This window comes from Eleutherodactylus coqui, chromosome 13 (assembly GCF_035609145.1).
Source record: "Eleutherodactylus coqui strain aEleCoq1 chromosome 13, aEleCoq1.hap1, whole genome shotgun sequence".
NCBI lineage: Eukaryota > Metazoa > Chordata > Amphibia > Anura > Eleutherodactylidae > Eleutherodactylus > Eleutherodactylus coqui.
Genome location: NC_089849.1, coordinates 4,249,123 through 4,271,808, shown reverse-complemented (window position 1 = coordinate 4,271,808; position 22,686 = coordinate 4,249,123). Strand labels below are relative to the sequence as shown.

The following is a 22,686-nucleotide window of genomic DNA, read 5'->3' as shown; positions in this document are numbered from 1 at the left end:
TAGTCTGTAATGCTTCTACTCCTCCTGTACTGCAGTATATTACTAGTCTGTACTTCAGTATATTACTAGTCTGTAATGCTTCTTCTCCTCCTGTACTGCAGTATATTACTAGTCTGTAATGCTCTCACTCCTCCTGTACTGCAGTATATTACTAGTCTGTAATGCTTCTACTCCTCCGGTACTGCAGTATATTACTAGTCTGTAATGCTTCTACTCCTCCTGTACTGCAGTATATTAATAGTCTGTACTTCAGTATATTACTAGTCTGTAATGCTTCTTCTCCTCCTGTACTGCAGTATTACTAGTCTGTACTGCAGTATATTACTAGTCTGTAATGCTTCTTCTCCTCCTCTACTGCAGTATATTACTAGTCTGTAATGCTTCCACTCCTCCTGTAATGCAGTATATTACTAGTCTGTAATGCTTCTTCTCCTCCTGTACTGCAGTATATTACTAGTCTGTAATGCTTCCACTCCTCCTGTACTGCAGTATATTACTAGTCTGTAATGCTTCCACTCCTCCTGTACTGCAGTATATTATAGTCTGTAATGCTTCCACTCCTCCTGTACTGCAGTATATTAATAGTCTGTAATGCTTCCACTCCTCCTGTACTGCAGTATTACTAGTCTGTACTGCAGTATATTACTAGTCTGTAATGCTTCCACTCCTCCTGTAATGCAGTATATTACTAGTCTGTACTGCAGTATATTACTGGTCTGTAATGCTTCTTCTCCTCCTGTACTGCAGTATATTACTAGTCTGTAATGCTCCCACTCCTCCTGTACTGCAGTATATTACTAGTCTGTAATGCTCCCACTCCTCCTGTACTGCAGTATATTACTAGTCTGTAATGCTTCTACTCCTCCTGTACTGCAGTATATTACTAGTCTGTAATGCTTCTACTCCTCCGGTACTGCAGTATATTACTAGTCTGTAATGCTCCCACTCCTCCTGTACTGCAGTATATTACTAGTCTGTAATGCTTCAACTCTTCCTGTACTGCAGTATATTACTAGTCTGTAATACTTCTACTCCTCCTGTACTGCAGTATATTACTAGTCTGTAATGCTCCCACTCCTCCTGTACTGCAGTATATTACTAGTCTGTAATGCTTCTTCTCCTCCTGTAATGCAGTATATTACTAGTCTGTACTTCAGTATATTACTAGTCTGTAATGCTTCTTCTCCTCCTGTACTGCAGTATATTACTAGTCTGTAATGCTCCCACTCCTCCTGTACTGCAGTATATTACTAGTCTGTAATGCTTCTTCTCCTCCTGTAATGCAGTATATTACTAGTCTGTGATGCAGTATATTACTAGTCTGTAATGCTTCCCCTCCTCCTGTACTGCAGTATATTACTAGTCTGTAATGCTTCCACTCCTCCTGTACTGCAGTATATTACTAGTCTGTAATGCTTCTTCTCCTCCTGTACTGCAGTATATTACTAGTCTGTACTGCAGTATATTACTAGTCTGTAATGCTTCTTCTCCTCCTGTACTGCAGTATATTACTAGTCTGTAATGCTTCTTCTCCTCCTGTACTGCAGTATATTACTAGTCTGTAATGCTTCTTCTCCTCCTGTACTGCAGTATATTACTAGTCTGTAATGCTTCTTCTCCTCCTGTACTGCAGTATATTACTAGTCTGTAATGCTTCTTCTCCTCCTGTAATCTTGTTCTCTTCTTTTGCACATTTTGTGTTTTTACAGTAAGAACTTGATGTGAACTCGGATGTTTCTGTCTCTTCTGATGCCCCGAGGATAGAGAAAAAAAAACAAAAAAAACCTCATCGCCTTAAAGTAGAATTTAAAATCAATCTGTTTTTTAACAAACCAGCACTTCGGAGAACACAAAGCGGCGCGGCGCATCCATAATGTAAATGTCTGATTATTCCTGAATGGCGACTCGCTCAATTTTATTTTTTATCAAATAGATGGCTTCAAAAAAGGGAAAAATCAGAATCTTGGCAGCGTTCCCAGAATGCAGTTCATCGGCTCTTATAGACTTCCAATGTCCCATTAAACCACAGTAACTGGTAGGAAATCGACATGCGGTACAATCAGCGACCACCTCGCCATCATCCTGCTCATACATATTACATGATTAGGCCGTTAGGGGCGTATTTACACCATATGTGTTCTCTGCTGACGGCGTTTATAGCCTCACCTTTATGTATATATTTACTTTATGATCCGTAAAACGTCTCATTATTGTATCCAGTGCGAATTCCTGCAGCGCAATAACAGAAAAACACAATGACCTCAAAAGAGATGGAGAAAGATGGCTGCATCCCGCAACATCCAGCCACACGGCGCAATAGTGTCGGAGAAAGAACAGCATGGCGGGGGTTCGGTGCAAATGACATAAAACCTTTCCGTCAGCTCACAGGATATTAATCAGACGTCTCCTTACTTCATGTCATGAATGTCATCCACTGACGGCCCCTCTATTAGAGACCCCCATCTAGAAGCACACATCCACTGACGGCCCCTCTATTAGAGACCCCCATCTAGAAGCACACATCCACTGACGGCCCCTCTATTAGAGACCCCCATCTAGAAGCACACATCCACTGACGGCCCCTCTATTAGAGACCCCCATCTAGAAGCGTTAGAGTCCTTTATCCTTCACATCCGCAGCCATTTGTCGCAGTGCAGATTCCACTCGGAGATTAAACCGTCCAGAACTGGTTGCCCGCTGTTATACCATCCTTGCGGAGGACCAGCGAGTTGTGCGTTCGAACACGTTAGTTGGAGCTCCAGCGTTGTATTCAGCTGACTGTGCAGCCTGTTGCTCAGAACGATTCCTGACATCCTCCTCCGACCCCTTTCAGTGATGAGTTGTTTCCGTCCACAGGATCCCCTTTCGCTGGATATTTTCCTTGATCGCGCCATTCTCAGTATACTCTCCACACCGTTACACGAGAAAAAACCCCTGTGGTTGGCGGTGAGACCCCGGCTAGTCCAGCACCGATGACCGGGCTCGCTGGAAGTCACTGCGATCGCTGGATTTTCCCATCTAATGAGGATTCACACTGAAACTGATCCGCGGAAAACTTGTCATGTGATTTTATGCTCCGGGGTCACGGGGAGAATTAGCATATAGGGGGCACCAATCATGAGAGTCCGGCGCTCTTATATTTTGTGCCATGAATTGTACTAATCTGTAATGAAAATGTACCAGCCAGCGAGTTGCCCCCCCCCCCCTCTCCCCGCCCGCCCCGCACCATCCTGATTTTGCAGCTCCCCTAGCAGGAGGAAGAAAGGTGTGCAGGTTGTTCAGGATGCTGAGAACGTCAGTGGTGTCTTTTTGCAGGTCGGTTTGGTGTGGTGGCACACCCTCACTCCATTACGGTCGCACGGAGATCTGAGCGGCTTCTCATATGATGTAACATCTGCAGGGATACTTTATGCAGATCTGTATATAATAAGGAGCCGCGGCGCATCACGTCCGTCTAATGAGCAGAGACACGGGCGGCATGAAAATAAAAATCAACCTGTTGCGGATTCCTGCGCTTTCTTCTTCGCCTCGAGGGTCGGTCTGCCCTGACAACTGGTGGAGTAGTCAGAGCAGCTTTATTCATGGGCTGTCGGCGTCTTTACGGCGGGCGGACATAGAAGTGAAATATCCCTCAATAATGAGGATGGTGTCAGAGATGAAGCAACGTACCAGCGCCATTCTCAGCGCTCCACCCGCTGCTGGTGACACGGATGCTGGAGTCGGTCTCATCCGCTGAATCCTGAAGTAACAGTAATGTACGGCTTGTAGCTAATTGCTGGCCACAACCCCTGATAGACGGACAGCGTGCGGACCCTTATAATGCATGGTCTGCATGAAAAAGCTCATCACATGCACAACTCTGATCCGCTTTATGGACGAGGCTCGCCCATTCAAAGGGGTGAGAATAAAACGGACAGCGCTTGGAGACCACCCGTGTGCAGTCTGGGTGCTGTCCGTTATAAGATGCAGAGTACAACGTGCAGCCCGCTGGTGTCTCCGCAGATAACCGGAACATAATAATGTTTAATTATATAGCGCCAACATATTCCTCAGCGCTTACAAGATGGGGAGCAGAAAAAAACCTCGGTTACATATAATAATCAGCTGATGGAGACAGTAGGGGCGCGGGGCTCCAACCAACTTACATACTATAGATAATGGGGGGTACAGAAGATAAATGGGCTGGAGAAGGGCACGGTATGGCGGGGTCGAGAGTGAGGGATGCTATACACATAGACAATGGTCAGGCTGTATAGTGGCTGAATTGGGATGACTGCAGGGGGCAGTTGATGATGGCTAGCAGGGATTGCAGTCAGTAGGTCAGGGAGCATGTTATCAGGGGGGGTGCAGATGGGTTTGGTTTAGGGGATATGGTACGCCTCCCTAAAGAGGGGCGTTTTTAGAGCATGCCTGAAGTTCTGTGTGTTGGGGATTGCCCGAATAGTCTGGGGTAGCGCATTCCAGACGACTGGTGCTGCTCTGCAGAAGTCTTGGAGGCGGGAATGAGAGGTTCGGATTAAATGGGCACTCAGTCTGGTTTCGTTAGCGGAGCGGAGGGCTCGGGCTGGATGGTGGATTGAGATGAGGGAGGCAATGTAGGGCGGCGCAGTGCTGTGGATGAGGGATACAATGTAGGGCGGCGCAGTGCTGTGGATGACGAATACAATGTAGGGCGGCGCAGTGCTGTGGATGACGGATACAATGTAGGGCGGCGCAGTGCTGTGGATGAGGGATACAATGTAGGGCGGCGCAGTGCTGTGGATGACGGATACAATGTAGGGCGGCGCAGTGCTGTGGATGACGGATACAATGTAGGGCGGCGTAGTGCTGTGGATGACGGATACAATGTAGGGCGGCGTAGTGCTGTGGATGACGGATACAATGTAGGGTGGAGCAGTGCTGTGGATGACGGATACAATGTAGGGCGGCGCAGTGCTGTGGTTGACGGATACAATGTAGGGCGGCACAGTGCTGTGGTTGACGGATACAATGTAGGGCGGCACAGTGCTGTGGTTGACGGATACAATGTAGTGCGGTGCTGTGGATGACGGATACAATGTAGGGCGGTACAGTACTGTGGATGAGGGATACAATGTAGGGCGGTGCAGTGCTGTGGATGACGGATACAATGTAGGGCGGCGCAGTGCTGTTGATGACGGATACAATGTAGGGCGGCGCAGTGCTGTGGATGACGGATACAATGTAGGGCGGCACAGTGCTGTGGATGAGGGATACAATGTAGGGCGGTGTTGTGGATGAGGGATACAATGTAGGGCGGTGCTGTGGATGAGGGATACAATGTAAGGCGGTGCGGTGCTGTGGATGAGGGATACAATGTAGGGCGGTGCTGTGGATGAGGGATACAATGTAGGGCGGTGCTGTGGATGAGGGATACAATGTAAGGCGGTGCTGTGGATGAGGGATACAATGTAAGGCGGTGCTGTGGATGAGGGATACAATGTAAGGCGGTGCTGTGGATGAGGGATACAATGTAAGGCGGTGCTGTGGATGAGGGATACAATGTAAGGCGGTGCTGTGGATGAGGGATACAATGTAAGGCGGTGCTGTGGATGAGGGATACAATGTAAGGCGGTGCTGTGGATGAGGGATACAATGTAAGGCGGTGCTGTGGATGACGGATACAATGTAGGGCGGTGCGGTGCTGCGGATGAGGGATACAATGTAAGGCGGTGCGGTGAATGAGGGATACAATGTAGGGCGGTGCGGTGCTGCGGATGAGGGATACAATGTAAGGCGGTGCGGTGAATGGGGGATACAATGTAGGGCGGTGCTGTGGATGAGGGATACAATGTAGGGCGGCGCGGTGCTGTGGATGAGGGATACAATGTAGGGCGGCGCGGTGCTGTGGATGACGGATACAATGTAGGGTGGCGCAGTGCTGTGGATGACGGATACAATATAGGGCGGCGCAGTGCTGTGGTTGACGGATACAATGTAGGGCGGCGCAGTGCTGTGGTTGACGGATACAATGTAGGGCGGCGCAGTGCTGTGGATGAAGGATACAATGTAGGGCGGCGCAGTGCTGTGGATGACGGATACAATGTATGGTGGCACAGTGCTGTGGATGACGAATACAATGTAGGGCAGTGCTGTGGATGAGGGATACAATGTAGGGCGGTGCTGTGGATGACGGATAAAATGTAGGGCGGCGCAGTGCTGTTGATGAGGGATACAATGTAGGGCGGCACAGTGCTGTGGATGAGGGATACAATGTAGGGCAGTGCTGTGGATGAGGGATACAATGTAGGGCTGTGGATGAGGGATTCAATGTAGGGCGGTGCTGTGGATGAGGGATAAAATGTAGGGCGGCGCAGTGCTGTTGATGAGGGATACAATGTAGGGCGGCACAGTGCTGTGGATGAGGGATACAATGTAGGGCAGTGCTGTGGATGAGGGATACAATGTAGGGCTGTGGATGACGGATACAATGTAGGGCGGTGCAGTGCTGTGGATGACGGATACAATGTAGGGCGGCGCAGTGCTGTTGATGACGGATACAATGTAGGGCGGCGCAGTGCTGTGGATGACGGATACAATGTAGGGCGGCACAGTGCTGTGGATGAGGGATACAATGTAGGGCGGCGCAGTGCTGTGGATGACGAATACAATGTAGGGCGGCGCAGTGCTGTGGATGACGGATACAATGTAGGGCGGCGCAGTGCTGTGGATGAGGGATACAATGTAGGGCGGCGCAGTGCTGTGGATGACGGATACAATGTAGGGCGGCGCAGTGCTGTGGATGACGGATACAATGTAGGGCGGCGTAGTGCTGTGGATGACGGATACAATGTAGGGCGGCGTAGTGCTGTGGATGACGGATACAATGTAGGGTGGAGCAGTGCTGTGGATGACGGATACAATGTAGGGCGGCACAGTGCTGTGGTTGACGGATACAATGTAGGGCGGCACAGTGCTGTGGTTGACGGATACAATGTAGGGCGGCACAGTGCTGTGGTTGACGGATACAATGTAGTGCGGTGCTGTGGATGACGGATACAATGTAGGGCGGTACAGTACTGTGGATGAGGGATACAATGTAGGGCGGTGCAGTGCTGTGGATGACGGATACAATGTAGGGCGGCGCAGTGCTGTTGATGACGGATACAATGTAGGGCGGCGCAGTGCTGTGGATGACGGATACAATGTAGGGCGGCACAGTGCTGTGGATGAGGGATACAATGTAGGGCGGTGTTGTGGATGAGGGATACAATGTAGGGCGGTGCTGTGGATGAGGGATACAATGTAAGGCGGTGCGGTGCTGTGGATGAGGGATACAATGTAGGGCGGTGCGGTGCTGTGGATGAGGGATACAATGTAAGGCGGTGCGGTGCTGTGGATGAGGGATACAATGTAGGGCGGTGCTGTGGATGAGGGATACAATGTAAGGCGGTGCTGTGGATGAGGGATACAATGTAAGGCGGTGCTGTGGATGAGGGATACAATGTAAGGCGGTGCTGTGGATGAGGGATACAATGTAAGGCGGTGCTGTGGATGAGGGATACAATGTAAGGCGGTGCTGTGGATGAGGGATACAATGTAAGGCGGTGCTGTGGATGAGGGATACAATGTAAGGCGGTGCTGTGGATGAGGGATACAATGTAGGGCGGTGCGGTGCTGCGGATGAGGGATACAATGTAAGGCGGTGCGGTGAATGAGGGATACAATGTAGGGCGGTGCGGTGCTGCGGATGAGGGATACAATGTAAGGCGGTGCGGTGAATGAGGGATACAATGTAGGGCGGTGCTGTGGATGAGGGATACAATGTAGGGCGGCGCGGTGCTGTGGATGAGGGATACAATGTAGGGCGGCGCGGTGCTGTGGATGACGGATACAATGTGGGGCGGCGCAGTGCTGTGGTTGACGGATACAATGTAGGGCGGCGCAGTGCTGTGGATGAAGGATACAATGTAGGGCGGCGCAGTGCTGTGGATGACGGATACAATGTATGGTGGCACAGTGCTGTGGATGACGAATACAATGTAGGGCAGTGCTGTGGATGAGGGATACAATGTAGGGCGGTGCTGTGGATGACGGATACAATGTAGGGCGGCGCAGTGCTGTGGTTGACGGATACAATGTAGGGCGGCGCAGTGCTGTGGATGAAGGATACAATGTAGGGCGGCGCAGTGCTGTGGATGACGGATACAATGTATGGTGGCACAGTGCTGTGGATGACGAATACAATGTAGGGCAGTGCTGTGGATGAGGGATACAATGTAGGGCGGTGCTGTGGATGACGAATACAATGTAGGGCAGTGCTGTGGATGAGGGATACAATGTAGGGCTGTGGATGAGGGATTCAATGTAGGGCGGTGCTGTGGATGAGGGATAAAATGTAGGGCGGCGCAGTGCTGTTGATGAGGGATACAATGTAGGGCGGCACAGTGCTGTGGATGAGGGATACAATGTAGGGCAGTGCTGTGGATGAGGGATACAATGTAGGGCTCTGGATGACGGATACAATGTAGGGCGGTGCAGTGCTGTGGATGACGGATACAATGTAGGGCGGCGCAGTGCTGTTGATGACGGATACAATGTAGGGCGGCGCAGTGCTGTGGATGACGGATACAATGTAGGGCGGCACAGTGCTGTGGATGAGGGATACAATGTAGGGCGGTGCTGTGGATGAGGGATACAATGTAGGGCGGTGCTGTGGATGAGGGATACAATGTAAGGCGGTGCGGTGCTGTGGATGAGGGATACAATGTAAGGCGGTGCGGTGCTGTGGATGAGGGATACAATGTAGGGCGGTGCTGTGGATGAGGGATACAATGTAAGGCGGTGCTGTGGATGAGGGATACAATGTAAGGCGGTGCTGTGGATGAGGGATACAATGTAAGGCGGTGCTGTGGATGAGGGATACAATGTAAGGCGGTGCTGTGGATGAGGGATACAATGTAAGGCGGTGCTGTGGATGAGGGATACAATGTAAGGCGGTGCTGTGGATGAGGGATACAATGTAAGGCGGTGCGGTGCTGCGGATGAGGGATACAATGTAAGGCGGTGCGGTGAATGAGGGATACAATGTAGGGCGGTGCGGTGCTGCGGATGAGGGATACAATGTAAGGCGGTGCGGTGAATGAGGGATGCAATGTAGGGCGGTGCTGTGGATGAGGGATACAATGTAGGGCGGCGCGGTGCTGTGGATGAGGGATACAATGTAGGGCGGCGCGGTGCTGTGGATGACGGATACAATGTAGGGTGGCGCAGTGCTGTGGATGACGGATACAATGTAGGGCGGCGCAGTGCTGTGGTTGACGGATACAATGTAGGGCAGCGCAGTGCTGTGGTTGACGGATACAATGTAGGGCGGCGCAGTGCTGTGGATGAAGGATACAATGTAGGGCGGCGCAGTGCTGTGGATGACGGATACAATGTAGGGCGGCACAGTGCTGTGGATGACGAATACAATGTAGGGCAGTGCTGTGGATGAGGGATACAATGTAGGGCGGTGCTGTGGATGACGGATAAAATGTAGGGCAGTGCTGTGGATGAGGGATACAATGTAGGGCTGTGGATGAGGGATTCAATGTAGGGCGGTGCTGTGGATGAGGGATACAATGTAGGGCTGTGTGGTGTTGTGGATGAGGGATACAATGTAGGGCGGTGCTGTGGATGAGGGATACAATGTAGGGCAGTGCTGTGGATGAGGGATACAATGTAGGGCGGTGCTGTGGATGAGGGATACAATGTAAGGCGGTGCGGTGCTGTGGATGAGGGATACAATGTAGGGCAGTGCTGTGGATGAGGGATACAATGTAGGGCGGTGCTGTGGATGAGGGATACAATGTAGGGCGGTGCTGTGGATGAGGGATACAATGTAGGGTGGCGCGGTGCTGTGGATGAGGGATACAATGTAGGGCGGTGCTGTGGATGAGGGATACAATGTAAGGCGGTGCTGTGGATGAGGGATACAATGTAAGGCGGTGCTGTGGATGAGGGATACAATGTAAGGCGGTGCTGTGGATGAGGGATACAATGTTAGGCGGTGCTGTGGATGAGGGATACAATGTAAGGCGGTGCTGTGGATGAGGGATACAATGTAAGGCGGTGCTGTGGATGAGGGATACAATGTAAGGCGGTGCTGTGGATGAGGGATACAATGTAAGGCGGTGCTGTGGATGAGGGATACAATGTAAGGCGGTGCTGTGGATGAGGGATACAATGTAAGGCGGTGCTGTGGATGAGGGATACAATGTAAGGCGGTGCTGTGGATGAGGGATACAATGTAAGGCGGTGCTGTGGATGAGGGATACAATGTAGGGCGGTGCTGTGCTGTGGATGAGGGATACAATGTAAGGCGATGCGGTGAATGAGGGATACAATGTAGGGCGGTGCTGTGGATGAGGGATACAATGTAGGGCGGCGCGGTGCTGTGGATGAGGGATACAATGTAGGGCGGTGCGGTGCTGTGGATGAGGGATACAATGTAAGGTGGTGCGGTGAATGAGGGATACAATGTAGGGCGGTGCTGTGGATGAGGGATACAATGTAAGGCGGTGCGGTGCTGTGGATGAGGGATACAATGTAAGGCGGTGCGGTGCTGTGGATGAGGGATACAATGTAAGGCGGTGTGGTGCTGTGGATGAGGGATACAATGTAAGGCGGTGCGGTGCTGTGGATGAGGGATACAATGTAAGGCGGTGCGGTGAATGAGGGATACAATGTAGGGCGGTGCTGTGGATGAGGGATACAATGTAGGGCGGCGCGGTGCTGTGGATGAGGGATACAATGTAAGGCGGTGCGGTGCTGTGGATGAGGGATACAATGTAAGGCGGTGCAGTGCTGTGGATGAGGGATACAATGTAGGGCAGTGCTGTGAATGAGGGATACAATGTAGGGCGGTGCTGTGAATGAGGGATACAATGTAGGGTGGCGCGGTGCTGTGGATGAGGGATACAATGTAAGGCGGGGCGGTGCTGTGGATGAGGGATACAATGTAGGGCGGTGCTGTGGATGAGGGATACAATGTAGGGCGGCGTGGTGCTGTGGATGAGGGATACAATGTAGGGCGGTGCTGTGGATGAGGGATACAATGTAGGGCGGTGCTGTGGATGAGGGATACAATGTAGGGTGGCGTGGTGCTGTGGATGAGGGATACAATGTAGGGCGGTGCTGTGGATGACGGATACAATGTAGGGTGGCGTGGTGCTGTGGATGAGGGATACAATGTAGGGCGGCGCGGTGCTGTGGATGAGGGATACAATGTAAGGTGGTGCGGTGAATGAGGGATACAATGTAGGGCGGTGCTGTGGATGAGGGATACAATGTAAGGCGGTGCGGTGCTGTGGATGAGGGATACAATGTAAGGCGGTGCGGTGCTGTGGATGAGGGATACAATGTAAGGCGGTGTGGTGCTGTGGATGAGGGATACAATGTAAGGCGGTGCGGTGCTGTGGATGAGGGATACAATGTAAGGCGGTGCGGTGAATGAGGGATACAATGTAGGGCGGTGCTGTGGATGAGGGATACAATGTAGGGCGGCGCGGTGCTGTGGATGAGGGATACAATGTAAGGCGGTGCGGTGCTGTGGATGAGGGATACAATGTAAGGCGGTGCAGTGCTGTGGATGAGGGATACAATGTAGGGCGGTGCTGTGAATGAGGGATACAATGTAGGGCGGTGCTGTGAATGAGGGATACAATGTAGGGTGGCGCGGTGCTGTGGATGAGGGATACAATGTAAGGCGGGGCGGTGCTGTGGATGAGGGATACAATGTAGGGCGGTGCTGTGGATGAGGGATACAATGTAGGGCGGCGTGGTGCTGTGGATGAGGGATACAATGTAGGGCGGTGCTGTGGATGAGGGATACAATGTAGGGCGGTGCTGTGGATGAGGGATACAATGTAGGGTGGCGTGGTGCTGTGGATGAGGGATACAATGTAGGGCAGTGCTGTGGATGAGGGATACAATGTAGGGTGGCGTGGTGCTGTGGATGAGGGATACAATGTAGGGCGGCGTAGGTTGAGTTTGGTATTACAGTTTAGTTATATTCACTTAATATGGATGAGTTGTAATACCAGACACAGCCTGTAGATAGATGTGGCACTGTTTCTGGAAAAAACGCAGAGCCTTTATCCTAGTCTGGAGAGGAAGGGGTTACAAATGTTTCCTGAGGTCGGATATGAAGAAAGTACCAAGTTACCTTCAAACAGAAATCCTGCAGGACGTCATTGTATGTCACTGATGAAGCAGGAAGAAGGCTGAGGAGAATGCAGCAGAGCAGCTGAAAGAAATACTAGGGCTACAAAATCATGCGATTGTCTTGATGCGACAGCGCTACAAAGCGCATGTATGTGAAGCCCGTGGATCCTATAGATTCCTTCACATTAGCGATGTTTTGTCTGATAGAATGGCGGCGCTCCGTCTCATCTAGCTGCTTTGTGCCCGTTTTTGTAGCCCATGTTTGCCTATAAAGCCTCCTTGTTTATCACATCGCAATGTGATGCGTTTTTAGGCCTGTTTCACAGGTGGTCCGTGCGATATTGCTGCGTCTTCTCACGGCGATATTGCGATTTTGTGGCGCTACAAAATTTCTAAAATAACCACTAGCTGCAGAAATAACCCCCCCCCCCCCCCACACACACACACCCACATCACCTAGAAGCGTCGGCCGGCTCCCCGGTACTTGTCTGCAGGAAGGTCTTCTGGCCAGGGATTGGAAATTCCCCACCTCCAGGAAGCGCTGCCTCTGATTGGCTGAGCACTGTGGTGCTTGTGAACCAATCACAGCCAGCCCTTCCTGGAGGCGGGGATTTTGTTCCTCCAATCCAGGAGGGCTGCCAGAAGACTTCAGGGGAGACCCTCGCCGGAGAGGACAGCGGCCGATGGGTGATGTATTATTCTTTTTCTGCAGCCAGGGCTTCGCTTAGTGCTTTTACAGTCAGATTTCCTACTGTAAAAGTTGCGTCACAGCAGTCAAAACGTGTTTTATGCGATGCAACACATAGGAAGGCTCCGTAGGGAAACATGGGCTAAAAAAAAAAAACGCAAATCGCGTCTGTATAGAGCATACTGCGATTGTGTATTCTAGCAATGTGGCAGTCTACAAAACATCACTAATGTGAAGAATCCCCTAGGAGAGTACGGGCTCCACATACATGTGATTTGTAGCGCTGTCGCATTGGGCAAAATTGCGCAATGAAGTTGCCCGTGTGGAAGCGGGCTCAGGCCTCTCCCACGCGGGTGACAGCGATATCGCTGCTACAAAATTGCCGCTTCGTACACACGATTTTGTAGCGTCAATAGCCTCGATTTAGGCCGCATGCACACGGCCGAGTTGTATTCCGCATGCAGGATCCCGCAGTGCAATCAGACTCTGTGCCGGCCGGTGACCCCCCCCCCCACCCCCCGCGTACCTGTCCGGATTGTCTTCTCTCTGCTTGGGATGCGTCGGGCCAGCCTGCAGGCGCACATGGGCGGTGCAGAGAATAACGGACACAGACTACAATTAAAAACCGTCCATGTGAGTCCTGCACCAAAATAGAGCATGCTGCGATTCTTCCTCCGCGGGTGGAAGCAAGTGCATTCCGCTCATGTGTGTGGAAGAATCATTTTACATTGCATGCTATGGATGGACATTGCTGCGGAATCTGCCGCCAGACGCCCGCCGCGGATTCTGCAGCAAAAATCTGTCCGTGTGCATCGGGCTTTAACAGCGGGAATGTTAATTGGACTTTCCAATGTTAAAATCGCATCGCATGAAAATCGCAAGTTCGTGCTATGTGATGCGATAAACAAGGAGGCAAACATAGGGAAATACGGGCTACAAAACATAGCCATTCACAGCTGTACAGCGCACCCCGCGATTTTGTATTTGCGCAATGTTGCAGCCTACAAAGCATCGCTAATGTGGACGAACCCATAGGAAACCCTGAGCTTCACATACATGCGTTTTGGAGCCCGTGTGGAACCAGCCGAAAGTTGATATTAGATTTCAGCCTCCGAATGAAAAATATATATAAATTCCATTCACTGACAGCAAACAGTGGTCTTGAAAATGGTGAACAACGTAAGCACAAAGTCTGTTAGAATCTGGTACATGAAGTATCTGAGCAGCGAATATTTGTGACTTTGATGCTGGGATTCCAGTCATCCAAGCTCGAATGATGCAGGCACAGAAGCCGGGTGTTTGAAGGGCGCGCTTCTCCTTTAAGAACAGAGATGCACTTGTTTCTTTCGCTCATTTTAATTAACCCTCTGTAACCATCCAGGCTGCATATACGTTAATGCACAAATAAGAGCTCCCTCGTTATAAACACGGGAGACGTCACTCACATTAACATGTGCCCCAAGTTACTAAGCAACTGGTGAATCTCACGGAGATGATCATGTTATTTCACGGGAATTAATGGCCCCGACGACTGTCACCTTCCTGCAGCTCCTGCGTCTCCCTGGCGTGTTCTAACAGAACGGGGACTGATCCATCTGGACCTGCAGCTATTGATGTGGCGGTCCGGCCGGGGGGCGCAGCCGTTTACGTGATCAATGTCTAATCCTGGAGAAGCTGCCATTAAGAAAATAGTGAGCCAGAAGAAAGCGAAGCGCAGCGTGGCAGAAGCTTTCAGAAAGCGCCGATGATTACCAGCCAGCAGCAAGAAGGTGCAGCGGCAATCAATGCTGCTTCAGTGGCAGAACTTGTAGCTGTGGGGCCCCAATGCAAAGTCTCCGATAGGGGCCCCAACTATAAAACCGCCATTGCGCATGTAGGATCCGCTGCAGAGATGCTGCGGAATCTGACAAATCCTGCAGCGTTTACAGAACAAGGCAAGTGAATGATTATACAAATGTCCTTCACACGGAGCAGAATGTCGCCGCCGCTGCGGAAATGCTGGAAATTTGTCAAACGCTGCGGATTCCGAGCCTGCAGCATGCCTATTTATGCTGTGGAATCTGCATGGGCGCTGCGGGTTTTCACTCTTTAGTTGCAGATTTTGTGGCTCTTCCGTTGGTGAAACGCTCAGAATCTGCTTGTAAATCTGCACTGCTGATGCCTGAAGGTGAAGTTTGCCAGCGCGACCGGCAGGAACTACTAGAGAAACACAACACACTCCGCAGCCGCAAATCTGCACATAGGAACTCAACTACATGTACAAAATCCGAAACATCGGACGCAGCCAGTTCCACAACGCTGGTTAACTCAACGCTACCCCAACGGACGTTCTGCAGCTCAGACACCTTGTGTGAATGTAACCTAATGCTTCCCTAATAGCTCTGGTCTCCTCATATAGAGGAGGGAGACCTCATGGGCCCCCTAAGGCTCCGGGGCCCGGATGTGATGCACCCTCTGTACACCCTATAGTCACGCCTCTTCTTGGAGAGATCAGCGAGTTCCCCACAAGGCAGGGAGGCATGAAGTAAGTGGTGGGAGCTCCAGGAGACGGGAAAAGGGGAAAACAGGTCCAACTCACTTGTATTAGTAGATTCAGCATACAACGTCCAATCCAGGGTCAGTTCCAAGTTTGAAATCCCATCCCTTACTGCCAATCCTAGAGTAGTTCTCATCAGGCAGACTGGCCAATGAGAGTTAGGATAGCCGGCAGCCAATGGAATAGAGGTTGGTTGACGGGCAGATTATACACACAGAATTTCAGGCGCTCTTAAAATGCCCCTCTTCAGGGAGGCATACCATACCTCCTAAAGCAAACCCCTCTGTACCCCACTGATAACATGCTCCCTGACCTACTGACTGCAATCCCTGCTAGTCACCATCAACCGGCACCTGCAGTCATAACGATGCAGCCACTATATGGCCTGACCATTATCTATGTGTATAGCATCTCTCACTCTCCCCCTCCACATACCGGGCGCATCTCCACCCCACCATACCAGGAACATCTTCACCCCGCCACACCGGGCATATCTCCACCCCACCACACTGCGTCTAGACGGGCTTAGTTCATCCTCCAAAGGCCCTTTTACACGGGATGATTATCGTTCTGGTTGTTTCGGCTCCTGCGGGGTTTTGAGTGATGAACGTCCCGTGTAAAAGCATGCAGAGACTGAATTACTGGACGAGAGTCAGCATGCCTAAAACCGTGAACTACGATCATTTAGTGTAAACAGCGGACGTTCAGTACTGAGCAGCCGCTGCTTACAGTGAATGCAGAGGGGCGGGGGGGGAGCTCTCCTCCAGCCGCCCGCCTCCATGCCGGAGCACAGGACGCGGGACAGGAAGCAGCACAGGATGCAGAACAGGGGCTCCTCGATAAGCCCGGCCACTTACTAGGCGCCAGGCAGTTGTTCTCTGACATTATAATACCCTTTAATGCAGTTCCTTATAATATTATTTCGTGCAAAGATCTTATCTTAAATCTCCTAATGTTGCGCCACTGCCGTTATCCATAGTCAGGAAAGACAGAATCCATCATTTACGCATCCTAATTTTGGATCCTCGACAATGCGACTTAAACAGATGGGCGTGGTTTACTCCCGCATAACGGGATAAAGCAAAATCATTGATTTCAATGGTTTTATTAGCAGGATTCTCAGGCGTTGATATTACGTGCGAGAAAGACAAGACAGGACAGGGCAGGACAGGGCAGGGCAGGGCAGGACAAGGCAGGACAGGGCAGGGCAAGGCAGGACAGGGCAGGACAGGGCAGGGCAGGACAAGGCAGGGCAGGACAGGGCAGGACAAGGCAGGACAGGGCAGGGCAAGGCAGGACAGGGCAGGACAGGGCAGGGCAGGACAAGGCAGGGCAGGACAGGGCAGGGCAGGGCAGGACAGGGCAGGACAGGGCAGGGCAGGACAGGACAGGACAGGACAGGGCAGGACAGGGCAGGGCAGGACAGGGCAGGACAGGACAGGGCAGGACAGGGCAGGACAGGGCAGGACAGGGCAGGACAGGGCAGGGCAGGGCAGGACAGGGCAGGGCAGGACAGGGCAGGACAGGGCAGGGCAGGGCAGGACAGGACAGGGCAGGACAGGGCAGGGCAGGGCAGGACAGGGTAGGGCAGGACAGGGAAGGGCAGGACAGGGAAGGGCAGGACAGGGAAGGGCAGGACAGGGCAGGGCAGGGCAGGGCAGGACTTCCTGCTTTTTTTTTTCAAACTCACACGAAATAGCCCACATTTGGAAAGGTAAAAAAAAAAAAAAGATTTTACCTCCTTCATGCGCGAGTACGCTTAGTGGCGGTGAGTGTAGTTGCACATACGCCCGTGTGAAGAAGCCCCTAGGCCATTCTCACACATGCATTCAGATAAATCGTGCTCGAAACCGCAGCATTTTACTGCCATTTTGAGCAGCATTTTTGAATGCATGGTACAGTGATTGACAGCGCTTTTTAGCGCACCCCATAATTGTGATAGGCGATGAAGTGTGTTAGAAAATAGAACAGACAGCACTCGGAATTCGTGGCGTTAGGGCGCAGGTCTGCGAGGCCCCATAGAAATCAATGGGAGTGTTGTACCACGATTAGCATGGCGCTCAGGACACCGCGCTAATCTTGGTAAAAAGCGGCTGTTGTGAGCAGCTTGAATCATAGAGAGTCACATATGTGATGGGCAACTACAGAAACCCTGCAGCAGAGCAGTAATGTACAGTGTATACAGGCATGCATCCGCCGTGTCACAGTCCTCGTCTGGGAGTTCTGGCTGCTACAATGTATCTGCAGTTGTTTATAAATATCTCCTCCTGCCCATAATAATATAGAAATCCCATCAATATTGCAAAACTGTTTCTGCATTTGGACTTCAGCGATGGAGAATTCCATAAATCTTCAGAACGGATTATTAAAAATAATAAAGTGTCAGGGACGCGTAATAAGTAATAACAGCCATCGCCGCCGCGAGGCGAAATCTCCCAGCAATATATTTATTGGGCGAGGGGTTTACTTTAAAAGTGTTTCACAGATTAACATCCTGCAGACAGTAACGCCAGAGGGCGCTCATACCGCTCTCTGCCTGCGGGGGGCAGCACATCTCACTACTCGGCAGTATTAGGCTGTATTCACATGAGTTTTCCTGTGTGAGTTCTGCCCGATTCCAATCCATTTGAATGGATTAATTCACGCAATCGATTTTTCTCTTGAACGGACGCCGTGGTTCTAGTTCGAAAAATTGCTGTATGTCCTTTTTTCTATTTCAGCGTGCGATTCACATGCAAGTCCGATGCATTTTTAACATGTTACTATGGGGATCACATGAAAAAAAGAACCAGTGAGTGCAGCGCAGTGAAAAACGCGTGGGAAAATTGCCAAAGCACATCGCAAATACATGAAAATTACACCTAAATCACACGGAAAATAGTCCGTTTTTACTGACCAAAATCGCAGTCGCCGTATGAATACCGCCTCAGGAGGAGGGCCAAAATATGGAGAGGAAAACGGTTTTGTGCCTCTTGGTCCATATACACTGGAAGGCCCCTTTATTAGACCCCCATCTAGTAGCGCGTTGGAACTCCTTTGGTCTTCAGGACCGCAGCAATTTGCCACAGTAAAACGGTCTAACGTGCATCCGGCAGTGTTGGCAGTGAGGGGTGAGGGCACTTGTGGGCATCTACATTATTCATCACCCAAATGTAAGATGGAACTCAACTGAAGGAAAGGGAGTGCCTTCTAAACTCTGGGGGCATCTCTGGACATGGAAGAGTTAACAGATCGTCTCCATCTGTTGCTGTATATTTAGGGGTGACTGCAGACACCAAAAAGCATCTGGAGAGCAACTCAGCAACAGGTGGAGACACAGAAGAGGATGTAGGTGAGGGAGGAAGATAGGAGGGCAGTGCCAGCCACCAGTCTGGGCAGTCAGAGGGACAGCCACCAATCAGTCAGGAATCCGTGCAGCAGATATAAGACTCATCCAGTAGAGTCTATCCACTATATACATGCAGAAAGGTTATCCACTATATTCATGCAGTAGAGGTATACACTGTATACATACAGAAGGCATGAAAGCTCCAGTACCAGTATACACTGCATGCAGTTGAGGCATGCGCTATATACATAGAGCAGATATGAAGCCTCCTCCAGCAGAGGTATGCACTGTATATGATATACATGCAGTAGAGGTATATACACTATATAAATGCAGTAGAGTTGCTGTAGAGGTATTTACACTGTATTCATGCAGTAGAGCTATATACACTATGTACATGCACTAGAGGTATATACACTGTATACATGCAGTAGGGGTATGCACTATATCCATGCAGTAGAGGTATATACACTGTATCCATGCCCTAGAGGTATATACACTGTATCCATGCTGTAGACGTATAGACTATATACATGCACTAGAGGTATATACACTGTATCCAAGCAGTAGAGATATATACACTGTATCCAAGCAGTAGAGATATATACACTGTATCCATGCAGTAGAGATATATACACTGTATCCATGCAGTAGAGGTATATATACTCTATCCATGCTGTAGACGTGCACACTGTATACAAGCTGTAGAGGCATATACACTGTATACATGCAGTAGAAGTATAGACTATACACATACACTAGAGATATATACACTGTATCCATGCAGCAGAGGTATATACACTGTATCCAAGCAGTAGAGGTATATACACTGTATCCATGCAGTAGAGGCATATACACTGTATCCATGCAGTAGAGGCATATACACTGTATCCATGCAGTAGAGGCATATACACTGTATACATGCAGTAGAAGTATAGACTATATACATGCACTAGAGATATATACACTGTATCCATGCAGTAGAGGTATATACACTGTATCCATGCAGTAGAGATATATACACTGTATCCATGCAGTAGAGGTATATATACTCTATCCATGCTGTAGACGTGCACACTGTATACAAGCTGTAGAGGCATATACACTGTATACATGCAGTAGAAGTATAGACTATACACATACACTAGAGATATATACACTATATCCATGCAGCAGAGGTATATACACTGTATCCAAGCAGTAGAGGTATATACACTGTATCCATGCAGTAGAGGCATATACACTGTATCCATGCAGTAGAGGCATATACACTGTATACATGCAGTAGAAGTATAGACTATATACATGCACTAGAGATATATACACTGTATCCATGCAGTACACTGTATTCATGCAGCAGAGGTATATACACTGTATCTAAGCAGTAGAGGCATATACACTGTATACATGCAGTAGAAGTATAGACTATATACATGCACTAGAGATATATACACTGTATCCATGCAGTAGAGGTATATACACTGTATCCATGCAGTAGAGGTATATACACTGTATCCATGCACTAGAAGTATATACACTGTATCCATGCAGTAGAAGTATAGACTATACACATACACTAGAGAAATATACACTGTATCCATGCAGTAGAGGTATATACACTGTATCCATGCAGTAGAGATATATACACTGTATCCATGCAGTAGAGGTATATACACTGTATACATGCAGTCCCATCACCTCTCTTGCTCGGGGACTATTCTCACATCTCCACTGCTCACGCCCCTCCTCATTGATGAGCCTCCTCCTCCTCCCCAGCCTCACACTGCCCTGGCTCCGGCTGTGCCAGCATCGCTTCTGCCAGCACCTGCCCCGGGAGCAGGACAATGTCTGCTGCCACCTCCTGCCCACCCGCCGCAGCTGGCACCAGGAGCAGCCCGTCCTGAGAAGTAAGTTCTGCCCTTGGACACCTGTTGCTTCTAATGAAGATTGCATGCAAACTTGGGGCAAAGAGCTGCACCCGGGATGCCAGAGAGGGGGGCACTGGTTGATGGATAAGTAACGTGCAGGGGGCATGGGGGGCTTCGCAGTAACTTTAGTGCCAAGTTGTCATCCAGCAGTTGTGTGCCCGGTGAGGATCAGGCTGCGGTGCGGATACAGAAGGTGACTCAACTGTGCAACATTGTAACCAGGGGGCTGTGAATGGTGACTATAGGGGGTGAGAACTGAGTATAAGGGGGTCTGTAACTGAGTGTAAGGGGAATGATGACTAAGTATAAGGGGGGGGGGGTAAAACTGAGTATAAGGGGGTCTGTAACTGAGTGTAAGGGGAATGATGACTAAGTATAAGGGGGGGGGATAACTGAGTATAAGGGGGTCTGTAACTGAGTGTAAGGGGAATGATGACTAAGTATAGGGGGGGGGGATAACTGAGTATAAGGGGGTCTGTAACTGAGTGTAAGGGGAATGATGACTAAGTATAAGGGGGGGGGGGATAACTGAGTATAAGGGGGTCTGTAACTGAGTGTAAGGGGAATGATGACTAAGTATAAGGGAGGGGGATAACTGAGTATAAGGGGGGGGTAACTGAGTATAAGGGGGTCTGTAACTGAGTGTAAGGGGAATGATGACTAAGTATAAGGGGCGGGGGGGATAACTGAGTATAAGGGGGGGGGGGTAACTGAGTATAAGGGGGGGGTAACTGAGTATAAGGGGGTCTGTAACTGAGTGTAAGGGGGATGATGACTAAGTATAAGGGGGGGGGGGGGGGGGGATAACTGAGTATAAGGGGGGGGTAACTGAGTATAAGGGGGTCTGTAACTGAGTGTAAGGGGGATGATGACTAAGTATAAGGGGGGGGGATAACTGAGTATAAGGGGGGGGTAACTGAGTATAAGGGGGTCTGTAACTGAGTGTAAGGGGAATGATGACTAAGTATAAGGGGGGGGGGGGGGAATAACTGAGTATAAGGGGGGGGGGGTAACTGAGTATAAGGGGGTCTGTAACTGAGTGTAAGGGGAATGATGACTAAGTATAAGGGGGGGGGGGGATAACTGAGTATAAGGGGGGGGTAACTGAGTATAAGGGGGTCTGTAACTGAGTGTAAGGGGGATGATGACTAAGTATAAGGGGGGGGGATAACTGAGTATAAGGGGGGGGTAACTGAGTATAAGGGGGTCTGTAACTGAGTGTAAGGGGAATGATGACTAAGTATAAGGGGGGGGGGGGGGAATAACTGAGTATAAGGGGGGGGGGGTAACTGAGTATAAGGGGGTCTGTAACTGAGTGTAAGGGGGATGATGACTAAGTATAAGGGGGGGGGATAACTGAGTATAAGGGGGGGGTAACTGAGTATAAGGGGGTCTGTAACTGAGTGTAAGGGGAATGATGACTAAGTATAAGGGGGGGGATAACTGAGTATAAGGGGGGGGGTAACTGAGTATAAGGGGGTCTGTAACTGAGTGTAAGGGGAATGATGACTAAGTATAAGGGGGGGGGGATAACTGAGTATAAGGGGGGGGGTAACTGAGTATAAGGGGGGGGTAACTGAGTATAAGGGGGTCTGTAACTGAGTGTAAGGGGAATGATGACTAAGTATAAGGGGGGGGGATAACTGAGTATAAGGAGAGGTATAACTGGGTGATTTCTGACTGATATAAGGGAGTGATGATCAAGTATAAGGGTGATGATAGCTGAGTATAAGGAGGATGAGAAGGTTGTATTATGGGGGTGAGAAGTAACAAGAGGGCTGATACCAGAGTACAAGGGCTATTTCACACAACGTATGTGTTTTCATGGTTTCCTGTGCGCACCATAAAACTGCTTGAATGAAGAATTACCGCGATCGTGTCTCAATCTCTGGCCGCGTATTTTCTGCAGCGCTGAGATCCCCCGGACTGCTAATGCTTAAATAGAGCTACCTGTCTTCTTTTCCCAAAGTTGGACGCAGGTAAACTTTCTCCCCCTCCCTTTTTTTTGGGTTCCATAGAAGTCTATGGGAGCTTCCTGCGT

At 50.1% G+C, this 22,686-nt stretch overlaps 1 protein-coding gene across 1 annotated transcript in view; it reads left to right on the top strand.

Annotated features, from left to right (window-relative positions):
* The first annotated feature begins 20,541 nt into the window (after positions 1-20,541).
* The window catches only part of KCNG1 (potassium voltage-gated channel modifier subfamily G member 1), a 59,976-nt gene continuing 57,831 nt past the window's right edge, over positions 20,542-22,686 (top strand). The window contains exon 1 of the mRNA XM_066585865.1: positions 20,542-20,624. The gene's annotated coding sequence lies outside the window, so the exon portion shown is untranslated. The remainder of the gene's footprint in view (positions 20,625-22,686) is intronic.